The sequence below is a fragment of the Cetorhinus maximus genome, chromosome 8, assembly GCF_964194155.1.
Source record: "Cetorhinus maximus chromosome 8, sCetMax3.hap1.1, whole genome shotgun sequence".
Taxonomy (NCBI): domain Eukaryota; kingdom Metazoa; phylum Chordata; class Chondrichthyes; order Lamniformes; family Cetorhinidae; genus Cetorhinus; species Cetorhinus maximus.
In genome coordinates, this window is record NC_135886.1 from 118,312,945 (window position 1) to 118,327,005 (window position 14,061).

Consider the following 14,061-nt stretch of genomic DNA (forward strand, 5'->3'; position numbering starts at 1 on the left):
GACCAATTCAAAATGAATTAATAGGTATGATAATTAAGCCCCTCTCCATGTTGGATGATAGGCTTGGGGAACCACGTTGGATTCCTGTCTGTGCTGTTAGTTAATCTCAATCAGATTAATGTTAGACGCACTTCCTGCTCTTGTTCACAATCCAAGAACCCTTGCTGAAAGTATACTTCTGTGCACACTAGGTGAAAACAATTTGGACATTGTTGTAATTCAAACTGCTGAAGCTACTCTTCTCACCTTAACATGCCCTGTTACCCTTGCCAGCTATTCCTACTCATTACTTCAGTGTTGGCCGCTCTATTTTTGCAGACAATAGAACTTCCTCCATGCACAGTACATTCCAAAACCATCAATTTCTGCTTTTGAGAGGAGTCATCCCGGATTTGCTCTAAGTGCAGTAGCAGATGGGAAAAAGAACGTTTTACTCGCCGGCCGCAGTGGCGGCTTTCCACGCAGTGTCGTCCCAATCCTGCCTCATTAATCATGCATTCCCGGGAAACACGCTGTTCCGGTGGCAGGCAGCCTCAGATTCGCCTGCCACACCATCGCCTCGCCACTTCATCACGCTGGGTGCCATAGTTAAAGTGCAGCCGCATGCACGCCTCTCAGTGCTTCCAGCCCAGCACTGCAGCAAAGAAGGCATGGCCCTGAAAGACAAGAAGACTGCAGCCCCCAGTTTAGTGACGCATCCCTGGAATGCATTTTGGATGCCACAGAGGCCCACTGTGGTGTCCTCTACTCCACTCTGGCTGCAGGAGGGGCAACAACATCACCAATCCAGCTCGGGAGGCGGTGGCAGCAGTGGTCAGTGCCAATGCCCTGCAAAAGAGCACAGCCACCCAGTGCCGAAAGACGATGAATGGTCTCTTCCGTTTTGCTAGGGTAAGTCACTCTTCTCATCACTCTCAACTCACACACTCATGAACCCATCACACATCCACAGGGATCTCACTCACTGCCAGTTCAAGGGACATCACAATTCACTCTCTCACACACACCTTCATTGTCCTCGTCCCATCCATGAGGCCACTCATCACCCACACATGCCAGCCATACTTATCATCTGGCCTGCTAGGCATCCTGCTTACCCTCTCTCCATTTGTATTCATGCAGGACAAGCTGGCACACAACAAGAGGGAGAGGTCACAGACTGGTGAAGGAATGCCTGAAATCAATGTCCTCATGGACTTTGAAAACAGAGCCATCCAGCTGGCCGGCGAGGATCAGAACCATTCCTGTGTTGACGGTGAGGTCAGCAGTGCTCAACCAAGTGAGGATCCAGCAGTACAACATCCATTGGACAACCATGCTGTGAGTGATGTGTCCTGTTTCACAGGCCACTGCCAAGCACTAATTATCTCTCCTTGCTTTTGTAGGCACATTTGGGAAACAGCCGACGTAGTCCACAACCCAGGGCCTCCGATCAAGCCCCGAAGATAAATTGGAAGAAGAATATGAAGGCACCCTCATTGAAGACCCTCACAGTGCTCAGCCACACCCTCCACCCGCACAGAAACACACACCTTGGTGGGACCAAGTTCTAGAGTAGCCTCAGGAACACAACCTAGTGAGCACATCGCATGTCTGATCCACAGCAGGAGGATGCAGGGACTTCCCATGTTTCTGGCACTATTAGGACTGCTGAAGGCCAGAAATCTGCTGAGTGATTCAGATGAGGAGCCTCTGGGACTTGGTCATACCTCAGTTGCCGGAGCTGCAAAGGCAAGTTCGGGAACATCAGGAAGGGATGTCCGCTACACTTCTCAGATTGCAAGGCACGATAGAGGAGTTGTCCGCCTTCAGTCTGAGGTGATAGCGCCGGCATGCCAATGCACAGAGGTCAACACTGGTTAGGATGGCAGCCCATGGGAACCTTGGTCCAGGAAATCTGTCCTGTACTGCTGGATGGGCTGAACTCCATCCCTAATGCCATAGTTGACCTCCAGCAATGACAGTGCGAGAGGAGTGCAGGCAGCTCGATCTCACTCCAGCTTCCGCTTCTCCTCCAGGAATCAGCCTGGGGCCCTCCCACCCATAGGGAGGGGGATCAGCAGGTGCACACCCTGGGGCCATCCATCCAGATGACTCCAGGAGTGACCGGCCTATCCAAATCCCCTCTTCTGGTGAACTCAGCAGCTCCAGCTCCACAGGTTGAGGAGGTGCCACTCCCACACAGCAGGACCCTGAAACAGGCTGGGGCCCTCCAGGTCTCAGCCCTCCAGAGTGCGCCTGTCAAGGTCATCACAGACAAGGTGTAGAAGTCAGCAGGCTGCCTCCACCACCACTGTGGACGTTGGGGGAGCACCAAGACGTAGTGGCAGGGTTAGGCAGATTAAGAAGATGTAGTTGCACAGCCTGGGTACGGGCGCTAATCACTTGTACATAACGTTCACTATTGTAAATAAACTTCCAAGAATATCCCCCTGCCTATGGCTCTTTGTTTGATAAGCAGTGTTCATGTCACTCAGATGTGAAACCTTTCTACACAAGATAAAGGCAGGTGTCTCAGTCCAGGGCCTCATCCCTGAGTTTTTTCAGCCTTCAGACCAAAGTGATGGTCCGGCATCACACTCCCCGGAAACATTACTGATGCCTGCACCTCGATGGTGCTTGTCATTGCTGCCAGGATGTCGTGGGCAGACATCACAGGGTTCCATCATTCTCTCTGTGTGCTCTCAGCACCTGTGAAGTGGGGCTGGCCCCCATCTTGTCAGCATCTGTGACCATTGACGCTGTGCTCCTGAAGGGGACAGGTGCTGAAGGCTGACCAACGATCAGGTACATTTAAAGTTTCATGGCTTCATCTCCGCGATATGACCCTGTTCACAGAGTGCAAGTGAGCTGCCCACAGCCAGACAGGAGTCAAACATTCACAGAGGCTATGTGGAGGTCTATGGAGTGCCCTCACTGCATGTCATCATCACCCTCCTGGGGCATCTGCTGCATCTCCATGACAGGAGCCTTATCACAGAAGGTATGTGTGCTGCCATCAGCCAGTCTGGAGGCAAACATTCACAGATGCAATGTGAGCACCTATGGTGTATCCTCTCTGCATGTCGTCATCATCCTCCATGAATCTAGCAACTATGAGGGCCTCCTGAGTGTGCCTGCCTCATCTGGCCAGTGCGATGGCCTCATTGCTGTCATCCTTGCCTTTGAGAACCTCCTTACCTCATCCCCTAGACATCCTCCTCATCTTAGGAGATGTCCAGCTTCTCCATCTCCTCTTCAGACAATTCCTCTCCCCGTTGCTGCTCCAGGTTGTAAAGGGCACAGCAGGCATTGGTGATGCGTGACACCCTCTGTAGATTATATTGCAGGGCTCACCAGACCGGTCCAGGCACCGGAACCTCATTTTCAGTGTCCCGATGATTTGCCCCACCAAGGTGCAAGTTGCAGCAAGAGTCTTGTTGTACTCTCGATATGCTGCAGTCTGAGGCCACCGCACGGTGTCATCAGCCACTGCCACTAGCCCTTGTCCCTGAGGAGCCATCCCTGCAGCCTCTGTGGACCCTGGAAGACGTCATGGATCTAAGGGTGACTGAGAATGTAGGAGTCATGGACACTCCCTGGGAACATTGCGCAGATCGGCAGGATGCATTTGTTGTGGTTGCACACCAGCCTAACATTCAGCAAATGGAGTCCCTTGTGGTTGATATAGTTGAACACTTGTTGTGACAGAGTTCTGAGCATCACGGGGATGCAGTCGATGGCACCCTGCACCTTTGGGAAAGCTGAGATCTCGGCAAATCCCAGAGCTCTTGCATCCAGGCTTTCCTGTTACCGGGTGAAAAGCACAATGTTGTGTGCCTTCGCAAAGATGGCATCCGTGACCTCACGGGTGCATTTATGGATGGAGGCTTGCGATATCCCACAGAGGTCACCTGTGGAGCCCTGAAAGGAACCACTGTCGTAAAAATTGAGCATCACGGTCACTTTCACGGCAATGCTGCCAGAATGTCGTGGGCGGGTGTCACAGAGTTCCGTCATTCTCTCTGTGCGCTCTCAGCACCTTAGAGGTGGGACTGGCCCCCAACTCTTCAGCACCTGTGACCCGTGTCGCTGTGCTCCTGAAGGGGACAGGTGCTGAAGGCTGACAAAGGATCAGGTGCATTTAAAGTTTCATGGCTGCATCTCCATGATATGACCTTGATCACAGGGTGCAAGTGAGCTGCCCTCGGCCAGACAGGAGTCAGATGCCCACCATGTCCGTGTGGCACCAAATCCTGCAGCAGGTGGCAGATGTGACTGACCAGTTCCCGAGACATGCGCAGTCTTTGGCGACACTGGTTCTTCGATTTGCAGGAATGAAAAGGTGGCAGCCATAGACCCCACTTCCAGCTAGGCACCAACCAGTGAAGGCTCACTGTGGCTCTTCAGCACCTTGTGTGGGATATCCAGCCGCCCCTTCTTCCTGAGAGTGTTGCTTCCTCCCTTTGCCCAGCCAGGCACCTCTGTCACTCTCTTCTCCTTAGTCTCCACGCTCTGTACGCCATGAGACATACAACTCGGTCACCTGACTCCCTGCTCCTGATGTACTCCTTCTGCAGGATGAAAGAGAGAGATTTGTGGGTTAGCTTGGGTGTTTACGAATCTCTTTTGGTTAAGTCTGAAGGCCCCTTAATGCATCCCAGAGAGTGCTGGCCACCACTTAGATGACCAGAGATTAGTGCGCTGCATGGCTGCCCAAGATCCCACCCAAATCCATCCCATTCCACCTGACCAATTGGCGGCAGCTTCTCCCAAGGGACTGCAAGCTGTGCTGTCAGCTCAGACGCAGGCATTCTCCCAACCCGCACTGCAAGGCTGCACTGTTAGCTTCAACCTGGGAGGAAACTGTTCCAAAACGGGATGATGACATTGCAAGGGGCTGTGAGCACCTCCAGCAGTGACTGCTCCATGGCCAGCTTTAGCAAGGAGATTGTACAACAAGCCCAGTCATCAGATTGTTCTGTAGTCCACTAAAACACCCATTAGTTTGCCGCCTGTGCCCGAGGGGTGAAAAGCTCTGGAGCACTTGGTGGCACTTTCAGCATCTTCGTTGCTTGAGTGGACCGGTAAGCTAGAGACCCGGCTCCAATTATGTCAGTGTGGCTGCGTCTGAACTGTCTCAGCTGTGGAGGAATGGTAACTTCATACAAGGTTTTCCTAATGTGTGACCACATCCCTACCCACATGCTTGTGTCCTATCATCAACTACAGTGCAGCCCTTGCCCCCCCGGCCACACAACTCACCTCAACAGCAGGGCAGCCCTTGCACCCGGCCCAACAAGTCGCTTCAACCGCAGGGCAGCCCCTGCCCCTGCATCGTTCTATCAGCCAGTTGGGGAAAAGTGACTTGCCTGTACCCTTGCCTGAATGTGCAGTGCTTCAACCTTGACATCCAACAGGCGACCCTCATGAGCTTTACTGTGCGCCTACATTTCAAAGTGCAGATCGCCAGGGGTGCATGCCTTATATAGTCTGTTGTGAAACACATCGGTGTGCAATCATGCCAACATGCTCAGGTGATCCTGAATGGGGGAATGATTCTGGTGGGCTGAGCTTATAATGATATGCAGAAGTATTATAATGAAGTTCCCGATATGAAGCAGCGGGAAATGCTGCCCGCCATTGATGGGCAGAGCGGATTATTCCAAACTGGTTTCACAACATGTGAAACTGATTTTTGGCCTCCTCGACATATTGTCCGCTCATGCCGTCAAACACTCCCACCGCCAACAGGCACAGAAAACTCCGTCCTTTGCGCCATTGTTACCCTTTTGTAAATTGTACTACTCAAAATTGAAAACAGCCTGAGAACAAGCAACTTGTGTCATAACTTCTTTCATGACATCCTCAAGTTCTACTCCAGTGACATTGTGCACAGCTCAACAAATTGTGCTCAGTTTCCTCGCTCAGGACGACGAACAGAAATTACTAAGTGTGTGGGTATCACCCTTTATATCATTTGGGATTATGTGATAGATCAGCACAATGTACTGATCAACAAAACATGTTTTTAAACAATGAAGTCTGACACTTGGAAAGATTCAATTCTAAAGGTACCATGAGATGACATTACGTGGTAGCATCTATTATACACCATCTAGGTCTGGATGTGATAGCCTTGCTAAATAGAACCACAAATACCATATGCAATATATCAGTCAAAAATGCATGCACGTAGTTAATGGAAGGTCAAAAAGAGATTGAATCAATTTCCAAAAAATTGATAGCCCTTGCAGGGAATTGAATTGACTCTTCAATGTAAATTATCAATTTGGCTCCAGAATTTTTATCCTTCTTATAATCTTTAAGACTGTTTTCCCATATTCTCTCATGTGCTACATATCAGACCTTCACCAGAGGATGGCTTGGCAGCAGGCCTCAGCCAATTAACAAGTTCTAAAAGATGTGTGAGAGGACAGAGGTGACAGATTCTTTCCTCCCCCTACTTGCGAGAATCATCTTATCTATATATTCTCTAACAGCTCTGTGAGTTGCTTTTTCATCTCTGTGCAAATGTGCTAAGCCTTCAAATTTATCATGGAGCATTCCGTCTGCTGTCTGAACTTATCTTCCTCACTGTACTTGCGCCAAGATGGTTTTGTGTTGAAAGGTAATAAATAACTGACAATAAAATATGGTATTAATTTAACAAAAGCAGAGAAAAATATCAGAACACACTGATTGTAGCTCGTTATCATATATCCCACTTCACTAAAGCATCATGCTCTATGTTTGCAATGGGTATCAATAGATAGATCCAACACATACACAACCACACCAAGACTATATGGATTTTCACCTTGACTACTTGGCTTTCCCCCTTCTAATGTTGTGTTGGTTCCCAAAGGGTGTATATGACACCAACACAGAATATAATTTGTGTTATGACATAGCAGATGATGTGTGCCAAGTGGACCAAATCCACAAGGGAGAGAGACTTGGCCATTATATCACAGCAGTTTTGCAATTTGTATTTATAACAAGAAGATGTGTGCACTGAGTTCAGAAGTAATGAGTCCACTAAAACCTTTAGAGAGTATAAAAATTTAATTAAAATATTTATTAACAAAATAAATTTTTCAAGCACATACATAAGACTACAGTTACTTAATACTGTAACAAATCCTAAAATTCCGAATTAACCTGATTCCCAATTACGCACCCCCTTTAAGGTAACAGTCCAAAATAGATTTCAGATTTTTTTTTTAAACCAGCAAGTTAATACAGTACCCACTTGACAGTGGAATTCCAAATGGCTTTATCCAACTTTAGTTACTGGACACGACAGACTTATGCACAAATGGCTGGAGGTTTCTTCAAGGCCATTTCATACACTCCTGTTAGATTTTATATGGCCCCAACATGGCCTTTCATTCTCCTTTATATATGTTTCTCTCTTTTTAATATGTAAATTCCATTGTTCCATATGTCTATGGGACTGTACCTTTCCCATAATATCAAAACTTTCATGATGCCAATATTGTCAGCAACATTTGGGAAAAATAAATGCACTGCTTAGCCTTGCTTATCTGGCTAGTTATAAATATGCGAACATCTCTTTGAAATCCAAATAATCCCTTCACTTATCTAAAAATGCAAATTCCCTTCACACTTTACATGCTAAGACAGCATCTATGTTTAGTCATTAGCATTTCTAGTACATTTCTACACCCAGCTTCTTATGATAATTTCAAGCTTGCAGTCTACCTGACTCCAAATGTAATTAAATCACACAGACAGAACCATCTACACTCACACCCATAAACCTACTTTACAACAAACCAAAAAAAATTATGAAAATCATTATACTTTCATAACATTTGCAAAGATTGGTACGGCGGGTGGTTTTGGTTACTAAGTGGTCTGTCTGATTGGATTATCTTTTCCTTAGGGTCAATTTTTACGTGACAGCTTCCATTAGTCAAAGCAAAGCCCCCCAGCTACCTGATGGAAACTTCCAGAGCCCAAATCATTTTGATTGTCCCCTTACTTACCTGACTGCAGATGGGATGAAGATTTTTCTGTCAGTTTAGAAATTGAGTAAGAAGAATCTTAAGCTACTGTAAATATAACTTATGGGAACTGTTATATTATGGCCAGAAGATTGACCAGTGAACAACATTGTGTATTTATATAGAGTCTTCAACGTAGTAAAACATCCAAAGGCACTTCGCAGGAATTTTATCTAACAAAATTTTAGGGATGGGCAATAAATGCTGGCTTAGCCAATATTTCCCACATCCCGTAAATGAATTTTAAAAATTAAGCCACGTTAGAAAATATTAGGGCAGGTAACCAAAAGTTTGGTTGAACAGATAACCTTTAAAGAGCACATTAAAGGATGAATGGGAAATAGAGAGGTAGAGGGCTTTAGGCAGGAAATTCCAGACCTTAGGGCCTTGAGAGCAGATAGTATGGCCAACAATGGTAGAGCGATTAAAATCTGGGATGCGCAAGAGGTCAGAATAGGAGGAGTGCAGATATGTTGGAGGGTTGTAGATCTTGGTGAAGATTGCAGAGATAAGGAGGAGGTGAGGCCATGGAGGGATCTGAAAACAAGGATGAGAATTACTATTTCCCTTGTTTTAATAAATGTAATTGGCTATGTGCGAAGTAAGTTGATTTTCTGTTGGGAACAATTAAGTTGCATCATTTGGTGGGGGCTTTAAGTTCATTAAAACTCTTGGGGCACTGCTGCCAGACCCTCAGGAGCAGACTCCAGGAGTTGGCCTCCCTCACCATCCACCCCTACTCCCTCAAGGGTGCTCCTTCAGGGTCTCCTACCTCCCTGTAGAAACATGGCCTTTCTCCACCTGTCAACTGCTATCACTAAAGCCTCCAGCACTGCATCCAGGGACCTGGGAGCCTTCACCTTTCTCTGATGCTCTACTTGTTTAGATTCCAGCCAATTGCACTACAGTCAGCAACAGCTTCCTTCTAATGAGTGCAGCTCCCCTTTAAGAGGGAAGGTTGCCTTCAAAAGGTGCAGGCTTGCTGGAACATGTGCTAGCCTTGCATGTCGCTAGGCACTCTGCTGATCCTTCAGCCAGCAGCAGGAGGGGTGGCACTCAGCCAAATGCTACAATCATTGAATTGAGGAAACGGCACAAGATTTGTGTGCTACCCGCCTCAACAGGACACGGCCACAAATCACGACTTCCTCATCCAGAAAAAGGCTAAATTCTAGCCATCTATACGCTTGGGTATTGAAAGAAAACTCACCAAAAGAAATGCTTCCATCTCCAGGTGGGAATGTACTTAGTAAGAGGTGCAGGACCATGATAAGGGATAACAGGAACCTTGAATGCCTGCAAGTCTCTCCAAGGCATGATCCTCTTCCATCAGGGCAGCTGCAGCTTAAGCAAAAATAGGAGGAAGTACTGACAGCTTGTGAATCATTTTAGGGGTTCTAGAAATCAGCATCCAGTCAAATTGCTGCAACCCTATCTTCTTATTCCCACAGCAGATAATATATTCTTTCAGATGTAACTTAATGATAGCAGCTCAGTCAAGGTCTTCCACAAGGAGTACAAGAGTCCATCCAAGCTTAGTTGTGCATCCCTTGTTTGACCTGATTGAGACTTTATTAAAAAGACCCACTACAAAAGTAGCGTGCTTGCTAATTTCAAAGAAACAGACTAGCCCAATAGCTGGCTGCAGGTCTTACAAGCGGCTGTTGGAGAGGTATGGCCTTTATTTCAGCTAATGAAAGTATTTAATGAGTATATGCAGAAAGAAGGGACATTGCAATGGTATTCTCAAGTTTTGTCATAACTGCATCAGTAGGCAGTCAGAGGAGATGGTTGGAGCTTGAGGATGATTAGGGAGAGGCAGGGATTTTTATGTGATTAAGCTAACCTAGAGGAAGAGGAAAATGTTGCTTTGAAAATCAAGCACCATTGCAGTGATATGTGGATTGCTATTGACTAAATGCCAAGATAAGTGGCTAAATCGTCCGTGCCCACTGGTCTCTGGCATGTTTGGTGGCATGAGCAGACAAAATGGCAAGAAGGCCAAAAATCTGTTTCACAACATCGTGAAACCAATTTGCAATCATCTGCTCCACCCGCCAATGGCAGGCTGCGTTCCTTGCCATCGGATGTCGGAGACCCCATTGTAAAACATCAACATATCATTGTAAGGCCAGCCTACTGGACTCATCCCTCTCCGCTGGTTTGTCCGCCCACCTCGGCGGGAAAACACACCAGTATAGAACACGTCTTGTCAAGTGTGATGCGCAGAAGTTGGGACTTACCCGCCAGGGCCTTGCTCACATCGTAGACATCTGAGGAGCAGAAGATGCTGGAGCCCGACAGCAACAACACACTGGAGGAACATCCATGGCATGCTGGGTGGATTCTCATGGACATTGCTCTGCTGTGAAGCAGCTCATGGAAATTGGATAGTCACCGTTGATGTTCACAATAGATGATGTTCAAGGGGTTGGGAGAGGAAGGTACATGGTTCGCTGGGAGTGAAAGAGGTGAGGCCAGGAAGGGGGAATTAAGGTGTCGGAGGGGTGAGGTTGGGAGGGGAGAATGAAGGCGTTGGGGGCTGAGGTTGGGATGTGGGGGGAATAAAGGTGTCGGAGGGGGTGAGGTTGGGAGGGGGGAATGAAGGTATCGGGGAGGGGAGGTTGGGAGTGGGGAAGAGTACAGGGAGAGGAGGGGGTAACAGGGGAGAAGACGGCAACTGGGTAGGTAGGTATAAGGCCGGTGTAAGGTGTAAGGGAAAGGGTGCGGAGAGGAGAAGAAGTGCAGGGAGAGGAGGGGGTCCAGGTGAATGAAAGAGTGTGGAGAGGGGAAGTAGTACAGAAAGGGGAGGGAGTCCAGGGGAAAAAGGAATGAGGAGAGAGGTGGGAGTCCAGGGGGAGGAAGGAATGCAGAGAGGGGAGGGAGTAAGGGTGAAGGAAGAAGTAGAGGTGGGGGAAGGAGTCAGGAAGAGGGAAGGCGTAAAGCTGGAGGAAGAAGTAAGGGTGCCTGAGGGTGTCAGGAAGGGGGAAGAATGAAGGCTGGAGGAAGGAGTGAGACTGGAAGAGGTAAGGCTGAATGAAGGAGTCGGGAGCGGGGAAGGACTAAGACTGGTGGAAGAAGTAAGGGTGAAGGAAGAAGTCAGGAAGTCAGAGGGACTATGCGGAGGGGAAGCAGGGTGGGACGACTAAGGGGGAGGAAGGGGTTCTGGGGGGAAGGGATTCCAGGAGGGGAAGGGGTCCAGGGGGGAAGGGGTGCGAGGGGGGGAAGAGGTGCAAAGGGGGGAAAGGGTTCAGAAGGGGGAAGGGGTCCGGAGGGGGGAAAGGGTCTGGAGGGGGGGATGTGCAGGTGAACGTGCAAGGGAGGGGTGTGATAGGTCCATGTCTGCATCCTGGGGAGCAAACTGAAGATGGGCATGGTATGAAGGAATGGTGACAATGACCAAGGGCAGAGTGAGACAGTAGAGTCGATAGAAGGGACAGCGAGGGTGGTTGGTGGGGACTCAGAGGCAGACAAGGACTCTGGGAGTGGGAATGAAGAGGGCGGGGGTGTTAATGTGGAAGGGGGGTGGGATTTTCAGGAAAGAAGGGAACATGCACAATGATGCCAGTTGGGGAGGGTGGAGGGGGGGGGGGGGGGGGGGTCGCGGGTGGTGGTTGGTTGGGGTCAACTGTGTTGGGGAAAGGAAATTGGTGACTTGGGGAGGGGAATGCAGGCCATTCTGTCCAAATCGAAATTAAAACGAAAGTCATGGTGGGCAAGATCAGGTGCTGTATGGGAGTGTGATCATTGGGTGGGCGGAGATGCAGGTCAGCTCAGATGGACAACTGAAAGTGAACCCCAGCAGGCAGCATTCAAAATACTCAGGACATTGAGGTGAGTGTGATATATGAAGGATTTGTGTGCGTGTGAGAGTGCTCACACGAGGCTCCAAAAGGCCCTGCCATACACACACTCTTCTCCCTCCAGAATCACTCGTTGGCCAGCTGCTCCCTCTGTGGTAACAGAGGACAAGGTTGAGGGGTCACAGGCAAAGGGGACTTGGAGGGAGAGGACAGCCTCTGAGATTGCTCAGTGCATGACTCTGGGGAATCCAGCTGCCGCTCCTCCTCCCTTCGAGTACCCGAGGGCCCTGACCTGACTCATTGAAGGGAAGGAGCACCCGGAGCGACGTCAAGGTTTCCCCTTTCCCTTTCAAATTGTCACTGCAGGGACTCACCCATGGCTCCCACAATGGGTTGTAGGTCTGCACATATCTCTGCATTCTGCTTGACTAGGGTCTCTGTGGTGTCCGCCATCCTCCCCATGGAGACCTCTATGCATGCACATGTGGGCATCACTTCATCAGGGAGCAGGCGGACGCACTCCATCAACTCACGTGCCAACAGTGCTTCCAACAGCTTTGTATGATGTTACCCTGCCTTCTGCTGACTCTCCAAGATGAGTTGGAAGGCCAAATCCAGAGGTTCATCATCTGACTCAGATCTCACAGATGCCTCCTCTCTAGCAGTCCGAATGTCAGGGAGCTCGGCTGAAACTGCCTTCTCCTGCTCTGGATACATGTCCGCGCAGTGACCACCAGGTTGTGGACCCGAACCTGCTCTAGATCTAGGTCCCACCAAAGTGTGTGTCTCTGCGCTGGTGCAGTGTGTGGGTAAACGCTGTGATGGGTCTTCCAGGCTAGTTATTTCTACTTCTTCACTGGAGGAGGTGTCCTCTTGGCTGCAGAGGACACTGTGGATGGAGCTGAGGTATTGGCGGCTGAGGGTGTCGGTCCCTTTGCAGAGCTCCCTGTGAACCAAAGTAAAGATAATTAGTGCATGGCAGCAGAGTCAAAAACAGGAGAGAGAGCACGCACAGTTGCATTGAGGGAGAGCTGATGTGGTGTAGCATCCTCAGGTGGGGATTCACTGCCCACTTCACCAGCACCACAGGCACGATCCACATCCTCACCAGTCAGCGTGATGGTGTGTGTGAGAGTTAGTAGTGTTGTCCCTTGAGGTGTGAGCTCCCTGTGGATGTGTGATGGGCTTGTGAGTGTGTGAGTTGAGGGTGATGAGAAGAGTGACTTACCCTGGCGAAGCAGATGAAACCATTCATCCTGTAGTAGCACTAGGTGGCTGTCCTCTTTTGCAGGGCATTGGCACTGACCACCGCTGCCATTGCCTGCCATGCTGGATTAGTGGTGCCATTGCCTGTGGGCAGACCGGGGGTAGAGGACGTCCTGATGGGCCTCCACGGTGTCCAAAAGGCATTACAGTGACGCACCTTTAAACAAGGGGCTGCAGTCTTTTTGCCTTTCGTGGACATTTTCCCTGAAGTAGTTGGGGGCTAGAAGCACTGAGATGTGTGCACGCAGCTGGACTTTAAATATGGTGCCCAGTGTGATGAAGCAGCGAGGTGATGGTGTGGCGGGCAAATGAGAGCGTGCTGGGAATGCATAACTAAGGCGGCGGATTTGGGACAATACAGCGTGAAAAGCCACCATTGCGGCCGGCGAGTAAAACATCATTTTACCTGCCCGCTACCGCACTTAGTGCAACTTTGGGACAATTCCACCCAAGGACTCTATGCCTGACTATAATAGAGCACAACTCTCTTCACCTATTCAGCCAGCCAGTGGCGAACCCGAGGTGGGTAGAATGTAAGACTGTATTTGTCACACTATTTCACTTACTCAAGTACATCTGGATTTCATTTGTTTTGTACAATGTGCTTTCAATTTTCCAGCAGCTGCGCAAAGCACAATGCCCGATTTGAACTCGGAGATCTTGCTTGCCTAGAATATTTGAGAACATTTCCACAAAGCCCATTTTGAATGAGTGCAGAAGAAACTCTCACATGTGAGTTGGAGGGAACAAGCTTTTAAGATGTGTTAATACGGACATTTACAGTAATGCTTTTAGTGCCTTTTAAATAGTTATGAACTTTATTAATATGCATGTTTGCAATAATGTTTAGGGGCAAACTTACATTTAATCATTAGTGCACATTTGTTCTTGTGCACAAAAAAGTCATAGCCTGCTAAGTAAGCAAGAAAAGGAACCAAAAGTGAATCATGAACAAGACTTCAACAGAATTGGAACAAATG